This window comes from Topomyia yanbarensis, chromosome 1 (genome assembly GCF_030247195.1).
Source record: "Topomyia yanbarensis strain Yona2022 chromosome 1, ASM3024719v1, whole genome shotgun sequence".
NCBI lineage: Eukaryota > Metazoa > Arthropoda > Insecta > Diptera > Culicidae > Topomyia > Topomyia yanbarensis.
The window spans coordinates 198,246,812-198,265,340 of record NC_080670.1 but is presented as its reverse complement, the minus strand read 5'-3'; the positions used below and the strand labels follow the sequence as shown (position 1 = coordinate 198,265,340).

At 37.5% G+C, this 18,529-nt stretch overlaps 1 protein-coding gene across 7 annotated transcripts in view; it reads right to left on the bottom strand.

Moving 5' to 3' along the window:
• LOC131687117 (uncharacterized) overlaps positions 1-18,529 on the bottom strand; it is a 79,056-nt gene that overhangs the window by 19,980 nt on the left and 40,547 nt on the right. The gene's annotated exons all lie outside the window — the stretch shown is intronic.

Here is an 18,529-nt window from a genome sequence, read left to right as displayed (position 1 = left end):
GTTTAATATTTTGAACACGGCAAAAATTTAAATTTTTTGGTCAACATGGTTTTTTTAATTTGAAAAAAAACTTTTATTTTGGGAAACCAAAAATATTTTTCTTCAATACTTTTTTTTACTTCTTTGATTTCAGTTGAGAGGCTTTGCGGGAGGGGTCATAACTCCGACAATTTCTAGTTGGTGCTACTTACTGACGAGGAGAATCCGAAACACTAAAAAAAACCATACTTTATGTAAGGTCTTGTGTTCTTATGCACAAAAAATTTCGTGTTGTCTAAAATTTTACCATTTGGGAATTTGCATAGACAACTTCTGTTTTTTTTAAATCAGCGTGTTTTTTCTTCGATAGTACTAACAACAAATTGTCTTTCCTTTTTGAAAAAATTGGTAAAAAAGCCCTCAGCTTTTCCCCTCAACTTTAATCCTTAAAAAAAATTTACAAAATAACTTTTAAAAATCAATAAATTCAAATATTTCCAAAAATCTGCTCATGATTGAAAGAAGGAACAAATATTACAAAAATCTGAAACGTACAACCCCAATTAAATTATTTTGAATATAAACCATTATTTGGATATACTCTTGAAATTTAAATGTTTCAAGTGTAACTAATAATTGCGTTACACTTGAAATATTACAATTCCAAGAATGTTTCCAAAGAATAGTTCATATTCAAAATAACGGAAAATCTCAAAGGAGTTTAAAATTACAGTGTAACTGCAATATCATTTTCAAAATACTGTCCATAAAAGCAAAGTTTTCGTAGAACGCAAATGGCCTCACCTTTACATAATAAATTCAACGTACAGGGGCTGTGGTTTATTTCGTTTCCCTGAAATATAACGATAGTCAGAGAAATCGTTAAGTTAAGTTAAGAACATCTATTTAGGCTATTTTTGATATACCGAAATTTGGTAATTTTTGCGCTTTTTTCAGTTTTTTGATAATATTGATATTTTTTATTGGTTTATATTTTTGTAATGTTTGTTGTTTTTGCTACTACATATATTTTGTCGTTTTGTTATTCCCGTCATTTTTTAAATTTGTTGCTGTTCATGGTTCATTGCCGATTAATTAATTTTTTGCTATTTTTAATATTTTACTCTTTTTTATAATTTAAACTCTACACTTTTTTATTGTTGCAATTTTTGACACTTTGCAGTTCCTCTTATTTTTGTCATTTCATTTACTATTTTTCCAAATTTCTTATATTCCTTTATTTCGGCATTTTTTGAATTATTGTTCTTATTATTATTACATTTTTTTACGATTGATTTTATGATCCTGCTGCATAACGGGCATTTGGCATAATTTTGCAATGTGATCACACTGAAGGTTATTTCGCATAAGACATTTGGCATAATTGTTTGCATTTGTAAGGAGTGGTCATACAGCACACAACCGCCGTACGCAAACGTATAACTTCTCTAGATCATGAAAACTCCTACCTAATGAAATTTCTCTATTCGCCAGTAAAGTTGTCGTTTTTCAAATCAGCGTTTCAATAATCAACACTATTCTCTTATTATCCTTCTTTATATCATGAGCTATTCTCTCGAGTTATGGGAGCACGTCGTTTGACATAAGTTCATTTGGCATAATGTTCATTTGGCATAACAGTAGGTGACACATACCTTCGTTTGGCATAATGTTCATTTGGCATAATGGTCATTTGGCATAATGATCGCTTGGCATAATTTAAAAAATACGTTGAATTTTCTGTTACTAGTCGTTGACGCCTAATGTGACTACGCCACATCGCTTTAAACCCGGTGCTGTCCGACATCGCTCCGCTCCGTCGGACTTGAACTAGTTGATAACCCCTATGTTTGAGTAATCCGGGCAAACGAGTGGATCACAGGTTTGCTCGCGAGGGGCCGCCGACGCACCATCGGAACCCGGCGAATCCCGCTTCGGATCCTTGGTCTCAGTTATGCGACAATGCCAAGGGTTAATTGGTATATAGGTTCAAATAACTGCTCATATTTGAAAGATGAATCAACCCTTATGTTTAAGTAATCCGGGCAAACGAGTAAATCAACACTTTGCTAGCGAACTTATTAAACATGCAGATTAAAAGAGCTGCTCATTTTTGAAAGAAGGTGTCAACTCCTAATTTTGGGCAAAACGGGCAAACGAGTATATCACCAGTTTACTTGCGAGGGCCATTTGGTATGCAAATTTAAAGAACAGCTCATGACTGAAAGAAGGAATCAACCTTCTGCCATCAATATATTTGCCAGAAACAAGGATTGATTCCTTCTTTAAGACATGAGCAGTTCTTTGAATTTGTATACCAAATAGCGCTCGCAAGTAAACTGGTGATCCACTCGTTTGCTCAAACTTAGGGGTTGATTCCTTCTTTCAAACATGAGCAGTTCTTTGAATCAATATACCAAATAGCCCTTGGAAATATCGCATAACCGAGACCAAGGGGCCGAGGTGGTCATCGACCGGCCGTCAGAAGTGGCTACCTCTCACCAGCAACTCACTCGTTTGCTCGAGTTACTCAAACATAGGGGCTATCAAATAGTTTAACTACCATACTTAAAGCGATGTGGCGTAGCCCCATTAGGCGTCAACATTAAATATAAGAGATTTCAATGGATATTTCAAATTATGCCAAACGACCATTATGCCAAATGACCAGTATGCCAAATGACCATTATGCCAAATGACCATTATGCCAAATGAACATTATGCCAAACGAAAGCATGTGTCACCTGCTGTTATGCCAAATGAACTTATGCCAAATGAACTTATGCCAAACGACGTGCTCCCCTCGAGTTATATATACACTCAGGTTTTTTTTTACGCAGGGGATACGAGCCGCGTAAATGAAAACCGCGTAAATGAAAACCGCGTAAATTTCAAAATCCGCGTAAATGAAAACCGCGTAAATTGCAAAATCCGCGTAAATGAAAACCGCGTAAATTTCAAAATCCGCGTAAATGAAGACCACTTAAATTTAAGAATCCGCGATAAAGGGAACCTCATTGATGGATACCGCGTAAATTCCAAAATCCGCGTAAATGAAAACCGCGTAAATTTCAAAAACCGCGTAAATGAAAACCGCGTAAATTTCAAAATCCGCGTAAATGAAAACAGCGTAAATTTCAAAATCCGCGTAAAAAAAACCGCATAAAAAAATACCGCGCAAAAAAAACCGCGTAAAAAAAACTTGAGTGTAATGCCATTTGACCCAGACGATAGTTAATAGTTTTATCCATATTAGGTTTCGCTATTTTATTGATGTGTTTATACCTTCTGAACCATGGGTTTCAAAGCCTTCTTCTCACTATAGGAGGTCACGTTTCTGTTTACTGGATACCAGATTCGGCCCACAGATCACTTTATTGTGCACGTACAAAGGATTTGCAAAGCGCGTAGCACCCACCGTCCACGAGACAATCTTTGACGTCTTCCGAATGATCCGCGTTGAAATTAAATTTCTTTAGTTATTGTTAATCTGCAAGACTAATATTGTACAATCTTTTCTCGACACAAATAAAGCAAATACACCAGATGACCATCATCATGGAGTTAGAAATAATTATGCCAGATGAACATGTTTTTTTTCCCAAAACTTTGTTTTACATAAACTTTGTAACTAATTAAACACATTTCTTATTTACGTTTTGAAGAAAACTTTGAATTGTTAGGATCGAACAAATAAATCAAGGAAAATGACTTATCTATTTTTACGCTATTGTTTGTAGAACTGAGAAATTCTTGTTCTAAAACCATATGCAAAGCTCAATTCAGAGACAACCGAATCTTACAATATCCTCAGAAGTAGTTTAGGAAAGCTCTATCTGTGGACAGCCACGACTGTTATTTTTTCTTATCGATGGCAGTCACAGCAAATTTTCAAAATTAGCAGCTACTATTATGGTTTAAAAAACTTAGTAGACAACGAATTACCTGAAAATAAACACAATTTTACAGGTGTGACAGTCGACACAAATCTTAAGCGTAGTGGATTTTTTTTAAACTGGAAAATAAATTAAAAAAACACGCGAAATCGCGAGTATTACGAAATTTACAGATTCCGCACATACTATAACAACTCTGTAATGAATATATTTAAAAATTAATTACGGTCGTTTTGGCTGTGATCTAGTCACTGCTGTAGAGTTAGTTAGTTGAAACCGATGCCGGTAAATTGTTGCAAGCTTTTTCTGTGCTGTTTTCACGCATTGATTTCCGTAGGGACGAATTAACACTTAGGAATTTGGTTTTCATACGTACATAACGTTTTGTGAGCAAAGAAAATACCTTATCCAACACGATAAATTAAAAAAAAGACTAGAACGCAGTTTTTGATTTCAGGAAAGAATCTCCTCCTATTCCCTATTTCAATAGAAAGCACGACATGAAATAAGCGGCTGAAAGTCTATGTGGAAAAGGTCTGATTCGTAGTCTGATTCGTAGAACACCCTTAATATTATTGGAATGCAAAAGTAGGCATCACTCCATTTACAAACAAATAATTTTCGATAGCAAATTGCAATCTAGAGAAAGCTACAATATGAACTGCAATCAAATTATATTTTTCAATTGAATTAGTTTATTCGTACAAATAAACAAAACAAAAATTGCGTTTGTTATTATTCTCATTAGAAAACTTTCCGTGTGCATACATGGTTTTCTAAACGACGTTGCATATTAGCCGATTTCTTTTATTTCCCTCTTGTTTCTTTGTACTGATTGCTGATCTACTGTTTGCGGGAGGAAAAACCCAACCACAAACTCCGCAGACAGTAGTAGACCAAAAAAAAAAATGAGCTTACCAGTTTATATATAAAATGTGGAACTCAAATCACCTGGAATTTTAATGACTCTCTTCGGTATCCGTATTACGCTTTGGTACCACTTTTCTTCGGATCATCAAAATCTCAACAACAAAAAAAGATTCCACTTGCCTTGCTCCATCGGAAGAACAAAATAAGTTCATTGTCCGTTGCTTCCTCCTCCTCCTTCAATTACCACCGATTCCCATATCAGTGGAACGTAACTCAACTTGCCTATCTAATATCTCAATTAACCCAATACACAACAACACATAATGGTACGTACCAGGATAGAGATAGAAATAGAAACAGAGAGACAGATTCACTGCCCCTTGCTGTTGATGAAATCAATCAAATAGTTTGTCATTGCGTCGCGGTTCCCTGATCGAGGCGAACAACAACCACGAATTGGCGAGGGGAAATGGATGAAGGAAAACGCGGGCGGTCAGTGTAGAAGAAAAAAACCGAAGAATAAGAGAATCTCTAAATTGCTGGCCCCAATTTGCATATCTACTACGACTACTACTACAACAGCACAGTGGCCAATGGGTGCCATTACGGACTCTCCGCTGTCGGAGCTTCCTTTTCTATTCCCGGGCTGAACGAACAGAATGATGATTGCAAATAACAAATAATTGAAATGATCTGCTTTTTTAGCGACTCACAAAGAGCAGTCAGGCAGGCGTGTCAACGATCTCGGCGAGCCATTGTCCGTCCCGCAGCGCACCGACACTGGCACTTCCTTATCGTGCCTGTTAATCTTTCAAGCAAGTGGTAGTAATTGATATCATAACCTCGAAATGAGTGAATTAATAATTAGTGAAGCTCACACAGTAACACACACACGAAGTCGCACATGCGAACTAGCCTAGTAAAGGGACAACACAGTTGGATGCAAACATCTGGCTCTCTCTCTCTGTCTCTCGCCAGAGATAGTGTAGGTCCTTACAAAAGTGGACAGTGCTTTCGGAATACGGGATCGTGAACTACTCGTCAGTAGCGGATGCTGCTGTTTGTACAACGCGGACGAACCGCCGGCGCCGCCGGTGTGGATCGCCAGGATCGAACCATTCCCGTTGTACAAACCGTTCCCGTTCAGGTGCGAGGATACGTTAGTCATGGTGTAGGATTTCTGCAGCCCTAGGCTGCTACCACCGGTTAAACTATCATAGTGATGTCGTCGACTGCTGCGACGATGATGCGGCAGGTCGTGATTGGGTTGCTGCTGCTGCTGCGCCGGGGACTTAATCCGACTAAGCGCCCCGTTCGGCGAGTGATCACTTGCCATCGGATTCGCGGTAGTACCGAATCCTTCCTTCGATTTTTTCTCCCGCACTTTCTTATCGTCCAGCGGTGCGTACTTTTGCAGAATGCTCTCAATTTGCTTTCGCTTAAAATCTCGTTCGATCTGACGTGGATCGTCACTGGGCGCATCGTCATCGCTGGAAATCGCCACGGTACAGATATCGTCGGCATCGAAGAATCCCTGAGTTGTTGATCGTTGCAGCTGGTGAAGGTTTCCGCTTCGGCGGTTTAGTTTTTTCCGCTCCAGCTCCGAGGTGCTATCCGGAACTTCCAGAATGTTGCTACTGGTGGTGGAGTGCTGTAGGAAGCCAAGCCCCGTGGTGTCGCTTCGTTTGTACGGACGGGTACGCCGTTTAACGGCACTGGGGACTCCATTGAGGATGGAGCTGCCGCCCAGTTCGGACAGCAGTTCGTCTGGGTCGTATTTTGATTTGTAGATATTTTCCTTGCCGCTGGCAGCGGCAAGTGATTTACCATCATAGTATCCACTGTCTTTGCTGCGGGGTTTAAGGACGTATTTGGAGGTGCTACTCAGTTCTCGACCGTTACGTTCGTACAGGCTATCTGCGGTTATGGCAGCGGCAGAGCCGCTGGAGCTTCCCGCTCCACACGCTAGACTGAGTTCCGCTCGCTTTTTGTAGTAATCCATTTCGAGCGATTCTAAGAACTTATTTCTATTTCTTTGGGCGGAGATTCGGTATGGGGTGCGCTCCTTGTGGGTGGAGTAGGATGAGGAATCGCCACGAACGCTAGTGCTGGTTGCACTTTTTGCTAGCGGGTTGAAACCTCGTGCGCCACCGAAGCTAGTCGGTGTCCGTTCCGGTTCCAGTGTCTTTTCTTTGTCTTCTTTGTCTTTCTCCTTTCGACGGTGAACCCGATCTAGGATATCGGAGTATTTGGACTCTAGCCGAGATATCGTTGAACTAGCTGTTTCTGTCCCACTGCTACTGTTGGCTGGGACGGGCGTTTTTGATGCTGCTACGATTGGTGTTTTGTCTTTGTCCTCCGTGTCTCGCTAGAAAAATAAAGGGAGAATTTGATCATAATAATCACACACAGACGCATAAAGGTTGCCTTACTTTCGGTGACGTATCAAATCGTTTGCCGAATGTTCGAAACAGTGGCTTGTAGTACGAGCTCACAGTACTGTTGAAACTGTGATACGGTGTTCGGTGCACCGAATCGCTGGACGACCCGAGGCTGCCATAGTCGGACGTGCTTGTAGACGAGCTCTGGCGATCGCGGGCGAAGATCGAACTGCTGGATGCGGACGGGGCAAGCTCGTTGAAGCTACGATATTGATACGGTAAGTGTAAGTTTTCGGGTTTTGTTTCGTTTCATTTCCCGGAGGAGGAACGATCGAGTGAAAGGAACGGATGAACCCGAAAGAATGAGGTCAACAACGGTTCAATGCGAATAAAAGGTTTGCTTCTGGTTCAATCCATTCTACGGCGTGGGGAAAGAATTTTCATAAACAAATCACGCAGAAGCTGTGTGCGGTCCGGTCGAAGCAAAATGAAATTGTTTATATTTGTTCTTTCGCTTGTGGGGAAAACAGTTTCGAGCTAAGAATAGCATAGAATATAGGATATTTTTAACGCACGGTTTGTAAACAAATTAATGACTGAGTTCAACGTTTTTCGAGTGATAACAGTAATTGATTTTTAAGGAAAATATTTAAGCACGAATTACGGCTACTGTTTGCCAAGAATTTCCAATCAATTTCACCGCACACTAACAGAGTAACTGACTGCGTGATCGCATCATTCTCGATAGGCCGTGCAAAAAGTGTGGCACAGATCGGTGCCAAAATTAGCCGCGATCACCTCAAAAAGTACGACAAACCACATCTTCAAAGTCCCGCCGTGCCAAAGCCACGTACACGATTTGCGCTGACCGATTACTCAACCGATTGAACCGCTGCTGATATTCTTCGCGAGGATCGCCGGAGAAACAAACGCACTACTGTCAACAGTTCACACTCCAGGCTCCACCGATAAGGCTTTTTCGATCCGTATTCCACTCAACCGCGACCAGCTTGGAGCTTTCACACATTTATGTAACCTCCCACAGGGAGAACAACTTTACCGAAACTGTGATCTCTTCTCGAGCTTCTCGCTGGGATTGCGACGGAATCGCTGCAGGATGCTGTTGCAGCTGTCGGACAGTAGCTGCGTGACACTGGCCGTATTGCTGCGCGCGTATCTGCGTCGACTCGGCGTTGCACTCGTGAGGTCCGATGTTGAGGTTGCCATCGCGGTGGTGGTGACGATGCCGTTTCGTCTTTTTGTTCTCTCTGTCTCTCCCTCTGAATTGATCAGGGACGGATCCTAGTTTTACAAACAATCAGGGCTGATCGCGTATTTGACGCACTGTCTCAGCTGATCGAGGACAAAGCTACGTGTCGCGTACTGTTCGACAGACGTAGATGCGTAGATCGCAATATGTCAGAACAGCTGACTCTGGTAAACACAGCTACGTAAGTTCGTGTCCTTAGTTATTCGTCGCAGGGGTTCAGCAGTCAAACGAACCGAACAAAAACACTTGATATTTTCTTTATTCTATTTTTCTACTTGGGACGGATTTGAGTTTCCACACACAAACACACATACACATTATCGGCTTTTCTGTCTGCTATCGCTGTTCGGTGCACTGTCAGCGGTGAAGGAAAAAACCCGTATACTGTTGAAAGGTGTTATTTTTTGTTATTCTTTCTTTGTCGAGACGCGTACAAAAACGACGGTCGGACGGTCGATCGTTCGTCGATCTTTGTCTCACGCGTTTCACACGTCAGAGTAGGCCGGGAGGGGAAATAGTGCGATTAAATTTAAATAAATATTGCTCTAGGCTATCAGGGTGAAGTAAATAGGCGATCGGTATAGAACCGAAAGTGTGCGGCGGTGTGCGGGTGGTACTGGAAGAGTTCAGTAGAGGGCATCATTGGGAAGAGTCGAAAAACAATTGTTTTTTTTTCGCTGGCAGCAGAAAAATGGGAAATGCGCAGCGTTCACTCAAGAGCTGGAAGAGCAGCCGATGGACTTCCCAAATTGTTAATTGCTGACTTCCTAACCCTTTTTCCGGATCGAAGATGAGGTTCCCATAATGGCGTAAATTGGTTGCGAAGAGAGTGAAGTGAGATTCATTTTGTGCGGTAATCGACTTCCAGAACCATATTGGCCGTGCTATTTTCGGCTATTCAACCTTTATTTGCCAGGGAGTAAATTGAGAATCGCTAGTCTTGTGCTATGTTTCCGGATAAAATTTTTGAAAATGCTTAATGCACAATCTGTTTTAATGAAGGTATGGTAAACGCAAAGTTGATTCGCATACCTTAATTTTAATTCTAAGATCAGGGTTGCCAAATCCACAGATTGTTCTTTGGGGACACAGAATTATTTTACCACTGTTAGACACAGATTCTTTGTCGTGAATTACGCATTTTTTGATACTCTTAGGATTTTTGTTATTTTGTGAAAACTCATATATACTTTTTTGTTATATTTTCAAGATCTGTATGTGTTTGACAATCGCCGATAAACACAAACAGTGAATACGTCACTTGGGCGTAAAAGATATCATTAAGATATCGCAAAATATTTTGATCATTTCACCATGGGGAAAGCAAAAGTTATAGAAATAAATAGACTTAGTTTTAAAAGGGTTTCCCACCCTAATACCAATTTGCTGCCGTACACTTCACTGTAAACAAAACACGTTGCAAATGGAAATTTATAATTTTATAATCGTATTTTGCATGTTCGCGCCATTAATTAAGTAGAAAGGAGGACTACTACAACATTGACATATGCGATAGATATGCTGGCAAATCGAAATTCTAGCTGAAGATGTTGATGTGGGTAGATATTTCTGAGAAGGATGTTTCAGTGCCTCTGATCCGTCCAAACAAAGCTAAAGCGGTCAATGCAGATGTTTATATCAGTAAATGCTTGCCGAAATTGAAGCAATTCATGGAAAAATATTATGCTCATTGACAAACATGGCTTGGTTGAATCTTTCAAGCTACCATTACACGAAAAAATCACGGATTAGCTGAATAGACAAAATATACCATTTGTGCCGATAAAGAACAATCCTCCAAAAGTGTCAAACCATTTTTTTTGACTTGTTATTAAATGTATGGTGCACGACAAAGGCTGGGATGCTTCAAACAAACAGCAACTTCTACGTTGAAAAAAAAATTACCCCGTCCTCGTCGCTTTCAACAAAATCGACATGAAACATCCACGTATAATGCCTCGTGCATGCATACTTGCAAATATTACGCGAGTCTGCTAATGTCATAGACAGGGAATACATTCATTGTTCGGCATATTAGTCGCACGAACGAATCTTCACCTTCCGGTGGTTTCAAAAGCACTGTATTTTATTGCTGCAAACACGGGTTTACGCTCATAATCAGCAGTGATTAAAGTGCCCTTCACATCATTTGGGGCAGCTTAGAAATTCAATTAAGTAGCTATGAAATGATGAAATACTTAAGTGGGACGGTTCTACATAGGCTCAATAGATTTATACGATCGGGCGAATAGGCTCATGCCTAACTAACCGTCATTATCTGATCATAAATACATCTTCTTTGATTATTTAATCATTTCGCTGGATATCGCCACATATCGTAGTCCCAAACCTACTCTAAGAAACGAACTTGGCGATTAGGTTCTATGAGTATTCTCCGACATTGTGGATGACTTCGGGATACGACAAACTTACTCGTAGTAATAGTATACGAAGAAGTTAATCTGCGTCGGACCGTGCGTGCCGCTAGAAGGTAGAATGACGATCTTGGTAGACTCGAAACTAGTAGTCGCAGGCCGAAATCAGTTCGAAGAACTCAGCATTTCAAATGCTATTCATCTTTTGTGGATTTTGGTCATACTCTGATTACTGGCAATGGTGGGTTCAAGTCCCGCGACTGACTTCGATGCTCAAGAGTCAGTCCAACCATTGTCGATGATCAGTTGGATAAGGTACAAGGTATCCAAACAAATCTGCGTTGAAGTGAAAACTTTTTCGAATATTGCAAACTCAATTATCCAATTATCACATGGTTGTTATTCAATATGCTGAGTATTATTCATGTGATCGTTGTGAATCCGAATCCGGTACCTTATATTACATGATACTAGTGCCAACCAGTCGAGCGTTGCTGCGACTTTCAACGAAATAGGAGTAAACCACAATTTGTTCCGAAGCGCCATCTGTCGGGCAGATAATCCCCAACCAATAGTACACAAGCACGCTTCCAAATGTCTACTACGTATAAATTTTTACGGCAATCGGTTAAGCCGTTTGGGAGTCCATAAATCATATTCATACAAACATTGGCTGTCCGGCAGTAATGCAATTGCACAGATACAGATTGCTCTAGAAGTTACAGAATTATTTAACCATTATTTAACACAGATTCTTTTATGTAAAGTACACCTTTATTGTTATCTGTTTGACTATTACAATGAACCCAGATATGAATCATCAAATACATCAATTAAACGTAATCAATATCTCTAAAATATCATCAAATAATTTGATTGTTTCCCCATAAGAAAAGCGAAAGTTGTAAGAAAAAATAGGATCCTGTTTTATTCGGGTACCTCCCATTAAATAAGCGGAAATGATGATCACAACAGATCTATCAGTTGATCATGATGGATCGATAAATGGAATTTAGTTCATTTCACCGAAAGGGTCATTTGTTCGAAGGCCATTTGTCAAAATGCCAGAATATGCGGAGCAACGAGTGTTCATAACATAAGTATTTAAATGGAAAGGTGCATTTCTTAAAAAATATGGGAACTTAAATAGGCTGACTATATCAATTGGGTAAAGACCCAGTACGGTCGACCGCGGACCCCTACCCACCCCGTTAGCTCTGACAAAATAATTTCCAGGCTTTCGGCTATCATCGCATTTCTTGCTACACCACAATCAGCGAATGTTTGAAACTATTGATGGACAAATCGGTAATCCTCAATTGAGCAGATGAGATGAAATATTTCGGATTCGTCTGCGAAGGACTAGCGAGGAATCTTCAACGCAAATTGAAGTCATTGAAGTAAAGCAGAAAGATCAACGATCCTAAGTAGCTTCCCTGAGCTATTCATGGTGAGATTCAAACAATAGGAAGCAAAGGTTAATCGGTGCGGTAAATCTGCCCACTAGACCTAGCAGAATTGTGACTCTACTCCGAGTTTAGAAAAAGCCATTACCCTGAGAAATGGGTAGAGAAAGCGTGTAATATCTTTCCAATGTCGAGTAACGGCGAATCAGATATCGAAAGAATCTCAATGAGACTTTTCTCATGGGTTTTATATTTTTTTTTGGGTTACAATATGTATCACTCAAATGGACTCAAAATTGAAAAATATCTCGTAAAAAGGGCAGATTCGCCGCATCGATTCACCTTTGTTTCTCTTTGTTTGAATTTCGCCATGAATAGCTCCGGGAAGCTAGTTAAGGGGGACGTCTGGTGTAAAGTGCTCAAACCGAAATTAATTTTGATTTACGATTTTGAAGGCAACAACGGATCTTTCGTGTAATGTTAAGATTTTTTTTATTTCGATTATAGAGAGGTTTCAACCTTAAGGTCATTCGCCTCTTTGGGTTAGAAAAATCTCTTATGAAAAATTTCTAACCCTATGTGCGGGGCGGGACTCGACCCCAGGTGCGCTGCGTACAAGGTAATCGATTTACTAACTACGCTACACGCCCATCCCCATTATGTAAAGATTTATTTATACATTTTTGGGCTCGATAAAAAATATTTTCAGTCACACAGAGCGACACATATGAGCGTTCCAAGAGTAGACGTCCAAACATTTTCACGTCTAGGAGCGCCGCGGCAAATACGATAACTCTTGATAAAATTGTTTGACACAGGAAATTCAATAGGATTTGTAAAGCTTAGACTTGTAGTTACTCGATAAAACAAAAAAAAAAATAGAAAAAAGTTCGAGTTTCGGAAAATGGTTCCATGAAAACTGAAAAATGACATTCGCTCATTTTTTTATACATTGTACAAAACGTGTATTTTATTTTGAAAATTTGGGTAGAAGTAGTTTAGAGTGTATTGTTTAAATTGTATTTTTATCGCTGTCTGGTTTTCGAAAATTGTTGCCGATAGATTGAAATCTGCGTGTGTTACAGCAAATACTCACGAGGAATGCATGGTTGTTCAAAACAAAAAAAAAGTTCAACATGGCCACCGAGATTGCGGGAGACTATTCTAAAGGTTCAATACTAACAATTAAGCGAATAAAAAAGAAGTCGATTTTTTTTGCCCACTACATCAGACACTCCGCTTAACTGTACTCCTACTGCACAGTTAGTTTGAAATTGCGCAGTTGTTCACAAACAAAATATCGTACAAGCTGAATTTACGTAAATCTGTCGCCAATCTCTTTGGACGACTCAGCAACAATTCATCAAGTGTTCAAAGATAGGCCAGTCTCGCGTGTAACTATTTCCAATGTTTCGAAGAATTAGCGTGATGCCAAAAAATCGGAATATACGCAAATCAAATTGTACTGTCAAGTGCCAAAAACAAGCTTGGACAATCAATACGCAAATGGGTACAACAATTTGATATTTCAAGCTAAGCTGTCCACTGTATTTTGGAGAAAACCAGCGTAATTTATGATGAGCGTAAGCCGAGTACCAAAATATATATACAGACAAACGACTTGAAAAATCGCCAATTTGCTGTAGTACACTTCACCGTAAACACTTGGCGAATGATGAATTTCATCATTTTAGATTTCTTGACAGAAATTAAGCGGAAAACGATGGCTATTGGACTGACAACCTTTAAGACACTACCGGACGATATGAAATAGGCCGGCAAATCGAAATTCGAGCTGAAAGTTTTGATGTGGACAGCCATTTCTACGAAGGGTGTTTCATCTGAGCCCGTCTAAACAAGGTAATATCGGTACATGTTTGCCGAAATTAAAGCAATTTTTCGTAAAAACATCACACTCGTGAAGAAATCATGTTTCAGTCGATTTTTTCAAGCAATATACGAAAAAAATGACAAATTGGCTGAATAGACAACAAAAAAATCAACCTTTCCCGGCGAAAAATCGAGTTTTGCTCATTTCACCGAAATGATCAACTGTTCGACTGTTATTCGTCAAAAAAACAGAATTTAAGGAGCGATGATAGCTCTAATGTAGCGTATGATCCGATATGAAAAATTCACGTGAAATGCCTCGTGCATGCATACTTGCAAATGGTGATGCGTGTCTTATATCGGAACGCGCCGCTCGCGATATTTTTGCTATCTTAGTCAATCTACCTGATGACTAGAATGTCCATCTCATCATCCAAGCTATTAATTTGAGTAATAGCGAAGGCATTAATTTGAGCGAATCGCAGTAGCAAATTCAGTAACACGAAGTCCCATAGGCTCAACGTAGCCAATAGCCCAGTATTGGAACGATCTGGAAGGGAAGAGATGTTAGATCTCTTCTCCTACAGTATAACGCACGGGTTGGCGAACTGACTCGTGCACAATCACCTCTACCCGTCGTTATCCGATGATAAATACTTTTTCTTTGACTTTGGATTAATGATTTCGATGTAAATCTGTTATCAAAATGATGTAGGTATAAACAGTATTCCAACCGCAAGTTATGCATCGTTGTGGCACGGGTTAAGCGCGCTTATTTTCGACGCCTTCTTAAAAATAAAATCCTACGAAATATTTTTTTCAGAAAAACCTCACGAACTAGAGAGAAATCTTTAGATTTTTCGGAAAGTCCTAGAAGCTTCAAGAGTGATCGACTAATGGCGACCCTGAGAAAAATCCAGCGAACATGAGGAAAGTGCTAAAAGCTTCGTGAATAACTTCCGCAATCTAGCGAAGCCGCACAAACTTCAATAAATTACATACTCTGTTGCGTTTCGGCTTCACCTCATCAGAGCATAATAAATTACAGGTAAGTCAAAAGTAATATAAGGAAAGTTCTGAAAGGAGGACCAACTAACTTCATGAAGTCCAGGTTCGCTGATTCTGATTCTGACATAGAAAATGTAAAATTCAAAATGGCGGATCCCATATGGCGACCGTGCTTGATAAAATTTTAAGTTTTTTGTATTGGCCTAAAACGTCTTACAAGGGGGTTTTCGGGGTCGCTGATTCTGATGCTGACATCGAAAATGTAAAATTCAAAATGGCGGATCCAATATGGCGACTGTGCTTGCCTAAATTTATTGTTTTCTATATTAGCCTAAAACGTTTTACAAGGGGGTTTTCGAGGTAGCTGGTACTGATTCTGGCGTTGAAAATGTAAAATTCAAAATGGCAGATCCAATATGGCGACTGTTAGCTATGGCGACTGTGCTTGGCAAAATTTCATGTTTTTTATGTTGGCCAAAAACGTCCTATAGGAGTTTTCTGAATCGCTGATTCTGATTCTTACGTCGAAGATGTAAAATTCAAAAAGGCGATTCCAATATGGCGCCTCTGCTTCGCTACAGTGTAGCCGCCATTTTGAATTTACTAATTCTGTCATCAGAATCGTAATCAGCGACCTCAAAAACTGCATATTCTATTTTTATGCTAGCTGGTTCTCCCTGTCTCAGAATCTTTTATAGACCAGCATAATAATAAACTCCTTTTTTTTTTTTAATATTTTGATATTTTATTCGAAAAAACTAGCCTACGAAAAATTCTGCAAAAAATCTATTAATTAGTTCAATGTTTTAGATACCTGCAAATTTTTTTTAGATCTCTAGGACTTTTAACTCAGACGCAGCCGAATTTATTGTAAAAAAAAACAGATTTACAAGTTTATAACTAATAAATAATTACCAAATTCACATAATTTGTTGTGCTAGTTGTACTCCCTACATCCCTAAGAGTTGATTAAAAGAAAGAATTCGTATTTATATGTCAATGCTAACTAGAAATCCAATAAAAACTTAGGAGAAGTAGGTGGGACGTATATACGTCCCACTGCGTCGTGAAGGGTTAAGGTGCGAGCGTACGGTTATGGTATTGAAGTTGCATGAAATAAATATTCCAGAAGCTTACTAATGAGTTATATTTTACTAGTGGATACCCATCGCGCGTTGCTGCGACTTTCAACGAAATAGGATGAAAACACATTTTTTTCCAAAGCGCCATCTGGCGCGCAGATAATCCCTATTTAATAGCACACAAACACGCTCCACAACAAATGCCTACTATGTATGAATTTTTACGGCAATCGGTTAAGGCATTTGGGAATCTATAAATCATATACATACAAACATTGACTTTTATATATATATATATATATATATATATATATATATATATATATATATATATATATATATATATATATATATATATATATATATATATATATATATATATATATATATATATATATATATATATATATATATATATATATATATATATATATATATATATATATATATATATATATATATATATATATATATATATATATATATATATATATATATATATATATATATATATATATATATATATATATATATATATATATATATATATATATATATATATATATATATATATATATATATATATATATATATATATATATATATATATATATATATATATATATATATATATATATATATATATATATATATATATATATATATATATATATATATATATATATATATATATATATATATATATATACAGGGTGTTTGGTTCATGGTTAAGAATCTCTCGGGGGGTGATAGACTGCCATATTTGGAGAAAAAAATTGTTCTACGCATACCACCAAATCTCAACAGTTACAGAGTTATTGAACTTTTTGTGTAAAAAACTTATTTGTCTTAAAATACCTCTAACTTTAAAAGTATACTTTGTATTTTAAATATTTCAGTTCCATTCGAAAGGTGAGAAAATTTCCTATTGAATGGTGTTCTTATATCTTTTAAGTAATTAGTTTTAATTACATTTTTGCTGTAAAGTAGTTAAAAGTTAGTGTTTTTGAGGAGGTTTTTGCTAATTTTCTCGAAATAATGAAGTATGATTATAGCAATATCCATTATCCAAAAGTTGGGTTTTAGGACGATTCATAATTTGTTCTTGGACGTCATATTTCTATCTCTTCTCATTTCTTTGTAATTTCATTGCTATAGTTTTCCTGTAACCGACTTGCAAGTGCTTAAAAGACTCTAATCTAAAAAATATGCTTTATATCGTTATTTACAAGATTTTATTGGAAAGCTGAAAAAATGTGTTATCAGTGTATGTACAAATATCTTTTAGTTAAGTGTACTAAATGATTTTTTACTAACGAAATAACTCAAAATTTGTGTTTTTTGGAGAGTTTTTTAATTATTCTAATTATTAATCAACAAAATTTATCGTTACTATTGTTCATTTGATGCCCCTTAATGTTCTCTATAACTTTTTATTTGACACTTTGTCTAAAGCTCTTTTCATTTTGCTGCTATTTAATAGTTAACACAGTATGAGCTCGCTACAAATGTAGTGGGTTCGAAATCGTTATTTTTCCACATGAAACGATGTGATAAAAACGATTTTGCGTCGAAACCAAAAGAGATAATTGAATGGAATCAAAGAAAGAACTGTAGAACTTGCTGAGATGCATTATTTCCATGATAATAATGGTGATGTTTATTATTTACTATTTTAAGAAAACTAACGAAAATGCTAATAAGAGCACTAACTTTAAACTAATTTACTTTTAAAAGAATACTAAATTCACTTAACTGAAAGGTATTAATGCATTTTTCACTGTAAAATTTTCCTGGCTATCGAAAAAAAAGAAAAAAAGTACAATAAGTGCCATAATTTTTCAATTAGAGCTGGTGCTAGTGAAAATGAGATAAAAATATCCAAGTTGAATAACCCAAAATCATGAAAATAAGAAAAGGTAAGTGTATCATGTCAAAGAACGAATTAAGCAGCTCATCAAGACTAACAATCTGAATTATTAAAATGATGAGGTTAACTATTAGAATTTTCAAGAAATGAACGAAAAATCGTTCAAAATTGTTTAATTTTCAATAAATTACTTTGAAAAGGCTACTTAAACTCATTAGCTGAAACATGTGAGGGCATCACTCAATGCGAAATTTTCTCACCCTCGAATGGAACTAAAACATTTAAAATACAAAGTATACTTTTAAAGTTAGAGGTATTTTAAGACAAATAAGTTTTTTACACAAAAAGTTCAATAAATCTGTAACGGTTGAGATTTGATGGTATGTGTAGAACAATGTTTTTCTCCAAATATGGCAGTCTATCACTCACCGAGAGATTCTTAACCATGAACCAAACACCCTGTATATATATATATATATATATATATATATATATATATATATATATATATATATATATATATATATATATATATATATATATATATATATATATATATATA